Below are 6620 nucleotides of genomic sequence, written 5' to 3'. Positions count from 1 at the left end.
TCTCATACATCTCTTATCACATCCTATCCCTTCCCATATCTATTTATAGAATACAAGGAAATTATTATATTGATATAAGATTTCTTTACGCATCTAATTATGCATAAATTCCATTTAAGGAGACTAACACTTTCGAAATAAAAATCAATCTTTTATGCATCTTCCTATGCATAATTTGACTTTAGATGAGAATGACACTTTTGAATTAAAATCAATCTTTTATGCATCTTCTTATGCATAAATTCAATTTAGATGAGAATGACACTTTTGAATTAAAATCAATCTTTTATGCATCTTCTTATGCATAAATTCAATTTAGATGAGAATGACACTTTTGAATTAAAATCAATCTTTTATGCATCTTCTTATGCATAAAATTTAAATTAGATGAGAATGACACTTTTGAATTAAAATTAATCTTTTATGCATCTTATGCATAAATTCAATTTAGATGAGAATGACACTTTTGAATTAAAATCAATCTTTTATGCATCTTCTTATGCATAAATTCAAATTAGATGAGAATGACACTTTTGAATTAAAATCGATCTTTTATGCATCTTCTTATGCATAAAATTTAAATGTGATAAAAGTAACACTTTTACAATAAAATAATTATTTTTTTTGTAACATTTTTATAATAAAATAATAATTTTTTTTCACCTCTATGCACGAAACTCAATATGATAAAAGTAACATTTTTATAATAAAATAATCATTTTTTCTTTATAATTTTATAATAAAATAATTATTTTTTTTCATACCTCTATGCATGAAATTCAATATACTAAAAGTAATACTTTTATAATAAAATATTCATCTTTTATGCATACCTCTATGCATGAAATTCAATTATGCTAAAAGTAATAATTTTATAATAAAATATTCATCTTTTATGCATACCTCTATGCATGAAATTCAATTATGCTAAAAGTATCACTTTTATAATAAAATATTCATCTTTTATGCATACCTCTATGCATGAAATTTAATTATGCTAAAAGTAACACTTTTATAATAAAATATTCATCTTTTATGGATACCTCTATGCATGAATTTTAATTATGCTAAAAGTAACACTTTTATAATAAAATATTCATCTTTTATGCATACCTCTATGCATGAAATTCAATTATGCTAAAAGTATCACTTTTATAATAAAATAGTCATTATAAAAACTTGACATTAATCAATTAACCATTCACCTAGGATAGAGAATGGTTGGTTTTGTTAGAAAAGAGAGAGAAATACCTTTTTGTAATGAGGTATAACATTTTTAGAGGACATAAAACATAAGAACCATTAAAGCCATAAAAATCATAAAATAAGTGAAAAGAAGAATCACCAACTTACTAATGACTTTGAAAGCTTTCCTTTGGCTTGATGGTTTGAGGGTTCAACTCTTGTTTGGACAAGAGTGGCCAACCAATCTTTGGAAGAGGGAAATGTTAAAAACTAATGAATTATTAATAAATTCATAGTTCTTGGCTTGGGTGAAATAGAGTAACAATGCCTTAAACACTATATATTTTCAACAAGGGGGAGGCTTCTATTTATAGGAAAAATTGAGCTCCTAACCAAACAAACTGATTCTAGAATTTTCCAAGTCAGTTTGGTCAATTTTTGACCATTTTTAGGTTAGTTAAGCTAACTTTTTGGAACTAGACTTGAATGAGGTGAGAGGAGAGATGAAATATCTCAATTTTTTATGATAAAAAACTCAATTTGCCCATGTGAAGTAGGCGCCTCATTGAAGGCCCTCCCCTTCCTTACATATGTGTCAAAAATGGAATCATTATACTCAAAATATCTCATATTTTTAGTATTGCTCATAGTTTCTTACGAATAAACCTTGTACATATTCAACTCTTCACCTTATGTGAGCATTTACTCATTTTTGGGTATCTTCTTTTACAAAATTGGATTTATCTCCTCCCCACACATGGATTGATCTTATTGGTCCATAAGAACCTTAATTGGACCATAATCCAAGATTTTTGAAAATCTAGACCCTTAGGCTAAGGTCCTTTATACCCATTTCCAATTAATTCCAATTGCACATTGGAAAGTTCTTTTTGAATTCCTGTTTCAGGGAAATTTATTTTAATAATATGAGAAATTTTTCTATCTAAAAATATTCAAAATCTGAATATTCTCTCTCTAGCATATTTTCTCTCTCTAAGTCAAAACAGGCAGAGACGAGATCTCTTATAATTCTGAAGAGGGAATTCATTACAGGGGAAGATGCTGGATATCTTGAGAGGTTGGGGAGGAATCTTACACTCTACTCATCCTCATCCTCCTCCTCCTTCTCCTCCTCCTCATCATCATCATCATTAAACACAATAGGTCAGTCTCTACTCATCCTCCTCCTCCTCCTCATCATCATCATCATTAAACACAATAGGTCAGTCTCTACTCATCCTCCTCCTCCTCCTCATCATCATCATCATCCTCGTCCTCCTTGCCTATTACCTCTTCATCATCTTCCTGTATCACACAAGATCAAGTAATGCCAAAACACAAACTAAATAAATTTCTAAAAGCTTATAAAACCAAAATAATATAAACTTACAGCAGGCATAGCTTCATAGTTCAATGTGACACCTTGTTGTCGCTCGCAACCATTCAAATATGGTGGAGATCCCATTGCGATAAGCAAAGTCGTACTCGTCACGAGAAGGAGAACGGCCCACACCACATTTTCGTACGTTAAACACACATTTAAAAAAGAACAATTTATATAAGATTTAATTCTTTGGAAACCAAAGTTTTGAATACAAAATGTTAAGAGTTCAAATACTTACAAACTGAGCGAGGAAATATGGCCTTCCATCCCAATCCAAGATGAGAAGCCCCTCTTTGCATGTGTACTTGGGTTGCTTCTCTTTGTTGCTTGTAGATCCAGATTTTCTCGATACATCTTTTTGGCCTTGTTCCAATCCTTTTCTAATTCTCCTAGTGGCTTGACGCCACCACACTTGATGGCCTTGGCAATCAATGATTTCCTCTGACTTACATGACCCGCATACGATCCAACGTCATAAGGTCATTGAATTGTAAGTTGGGATGGGGCGGCACAGGAAACTCTGTCTTCAATACTTGTATAATGTATTGCTTCTTTGCATTGTCTTGAGTTTTCCAATCAATGCCCCAAATGTTTCTGAAATCAAGATTTACAAGGTGATATAGCGGCATGCGTGCAAAGTTGGGATGGGGCGGCACATGAAACTCTGTCTTCAATACTTGCAGAATGTATTGCTTCTTTGCATTGTCTTGAGTTTTCCAGTCAATGCCCCAAATGTTTCTGAAATCAAGATTTACAAGGTGATATATATATTGCTTCTTTGCATTGTCTTGAGTTTTCCAGTCAATGCCCCAAATGTTTTTGAAATCAAGATTTACAGGGTGATATATGTAAGCGTGCTATGGCATGCTTCCCCTTGCTATCCTCAATGATCGACTCATATGTCCTCCTCACACAGTAAGGAAGCATCGCTGGGTTGTAGGCATTCGGATATGTTTCTTTGCAAGAAGCTATATAGTCTTGAAATGGATGACAAGGAGAAAATAGATAACCATGTTAAACAATGTCAGGAGTCTAATAGATTAGCTTAGTGGAGTTGGGGTCACTATTGATGAAGAGGGAGCAGTTTTCATCTTACTTGCTAGTATGCCTGATGCTTATGAGCAATGTGTCTCTGCTCTTGCAAACCAAACTAACATGGCCCTTGCATCAGTTGCCTTGTCTTTGGTCCTTGAAAAAAATAGGATGGAAGCCAAGAAGACTTCCAAGGAATCCACCTCACAGGTTCAAGTGGACTCAGCTCTCATCATGGATGAGAAGAAGAAGAAGAAGTTTCTTAGGACTTGCTACTACTGCAAGAAAAAGAAACATGAAGCCAAGGTATGTTTCAAGAAGAAGAGGAATGAGGAGAACAAGAAGAAAGAAGACAAGTAGCCTGGGAGGAGCCATCACAAGGCCAATGTGGCCACTGATACACTTCTTTAAGCTTTGTGCTACTTATATTTTTAGGAGTCTGTGTGACACTCATTGTAACCCTGCGTGGTATGGATGTAACCCTCTTGACTACACACCCTGCATGGTATGGATGTATATCAAGAGAGCGTGTTGATATTTTAGTGATCTAGCATCCATTTGTATTAGTCCTTGGATAAATGCTATGTGCACCTTAGGGGTAGAAGTTCTAAGGTCATAAGGTCTCCAATTACCATGGTTAACTAGAGTAGGCATGGTAAGTATCACACTTGATTGAGGAGTCACTTTATGGTTAGTCTGGTGAGACATTCAAGGGAAGTTTGAGGCATCTTAGGGAGTGTAAGCGCTTACCTCCAGGAGATCTATATATTTGAGGTCTCTACACTCATTGTGCACATGAGAGGAGACCATTTGTTGGCAATATACTTGGTGGTTCCTTTGTGGGAAAAAGGCTTCTTTCTATTGCATTAAGGTAATCATGGTATTCATTGCTTATCATTTCTGTTCATGATGTTTATTGTCTAGTCTCTCATATGCTTGGTCCATCTATTCACTTATTGAAAAGATGCAGGGGAGAAGAGAGCTTGAGCTCAGCAAAGCACACACACACTCACAAAACCCTAAAAGAGAACACACAAGGTGAGAGGCTGAAAATCTTCTTCTTCTTTATACAACACTCAATACACCATATACAAAGATAAGAGTACACACAATATGAAAAGGTACTCAACCAAATACATACTAGGGTTCTCTATAGTGTGAACCCAACTAAATGAGCTGGCGCTATAACTATGCCAGTCTCTAGAATGGCTGTCACACAGCCTGTCATCCCACTGGCTGCATATCACCCATGATCTCACCAACCATGCCAGTGGTGTAAGTGTGGGGCCTATCCCCCAGGCGGCGGGTCATCAATGTCCACCGCCTCACTCGATATCTCAACACTCCCCCTCGAGCTCAACTCCATCTCATGTACACCAAGCGAAGCCCTAAATATGCGGAGCTTCTTTGTACCCAATGCTTTGGTGAAGATGTCAGCGACCTGATCCTGTGTGCTGACATAAACAAGGTCAACGTCTCCTACCAAAACCTTCTCTCTGACAAAATGGTAGTGGACCTCTATATGCTTCGTGTATGAGCATGAAAAACTGGGTTCCTGGCCAATTGTATACTACTAATGTTGTCACAGAAAATGACAACTTGTCTATCACCACTGATAGACCCAAATCTACAAGTAGCTTCCTCAACCAAGCTACCTCACATGCTGCCATAGCAGCACCTCTGTACTCAGCCTCTGTACTGGATAGAGCAACCGTAGGCTGCTTCTTGCTGCTCCAAGTCACAGCAGCACTCCCCAAAGAAAACATGAAGCCACTAGGAGATCTTCTATCCGAGATACTACCAACCAAATCAGCATCTGTGTAGCCATGTACACATATCTCTATCCCAGTTTCATAAAATATTCCACAATGCAAAGTAGACCTCACATACCTCAATATGCGTCTCAATGCATCCAAATGCGACTTCCAAGGAACCTACATAAACTGACTCACCAACCCAACAACATAGCTCAAATCTGGCTTGGTGATCGTCATGTAAATCAAGCTTCCTACTATGTGCCTATACATAGTAGGATCCTCCAAAATCTCTCCTAAATCTGCACTCAACTTGCCATTCTGATCCAATGGCACTGAGATAGGCTTATAGCCTGTCATACCATACTTGGACAACATGTCCAAGCCATACTGTCTCTATAGTAATCCAATACCATGTGGTGACCTAATCACCTCAATGCCCAAGAAATATCTGAGCTCCCCCCAGATCCTTCATCTCAAAATTTTGTCTAAGCAAGATCTTTACATCAAAGATCTCTACATCATGGTTCGCCGTAATGATCAGGTCATCTACATAGATGACAACAAGCACAACCCCTCTATCACATTGTGTCTCACATACAACAAGAAATCTACATTGGCTACATGAAAGCCAATAGTGACAAGATATTCAGAAATCTTGTCAGACCATGTTGTTGGTGCTTGTTTTAAGCCATACAAGGCTTTCTTCAACCTGCAAACATGCTCTGGGTGACTCACATCCTCATAACCAGGTGGCTGCATTATATACACCTCTTCCTGCAAATCCCCATGCAAGAATGCATTCTTTACATCCATCTGATGTAAAGACCATTGCTTTGACGCAGCCACCACTGCTATCACAACTCTCGCTGTTGCCATCTTGGCAACTGGGCTGAAAGTTTCCTCATAATCAATGCCATATGTCTGCGCATATCCTTTGGCTACCAATCTAGCCTTGTACCTGCTTATGCTTCCATCACTGTTATGTTTTACTTTGTACACCCACTTGCATCCAATGGCTTTCTTGCCTTCAGGCAATTGCACTAATTCCCAAGTCTCCATATAGTGCATCCATCTCCTCATCCATAGCTTTCTCCCAACACACATTTCCAACCGCCTCATTAATGCATGTGGGCTCTACAACCTGTACAACTTTTTCCATGTATGCATAGTGATGTGCCACATAACCATCATAGGTAAACCTCTGCACAAGATTCTTCACTCTCCCAGATCTTCGCAGCTTTGCATTCATGGCTTCCAAAGCC

This window comes from Cibotium barometz, chromosome 1, assembly GCF_041138505.1.
Source record: "Cibotium barometz isolate CiBa-2024 chromosome 1, ASM4113850v1, whole genome shotgun sequence".
NCBI classification, from domain to species: domain Eukaryota; kingdom Viridiplantae; phylum Streptophyta; class Polypodiopsida; order Cyatheales; family Cibotiaceae; genus Cibotium; species Cibotium barometz.
The sequence above is the reverse complement of the archived record's forward strand: the minus strand, read 5'-3'. Positions refer to the sequence as shown.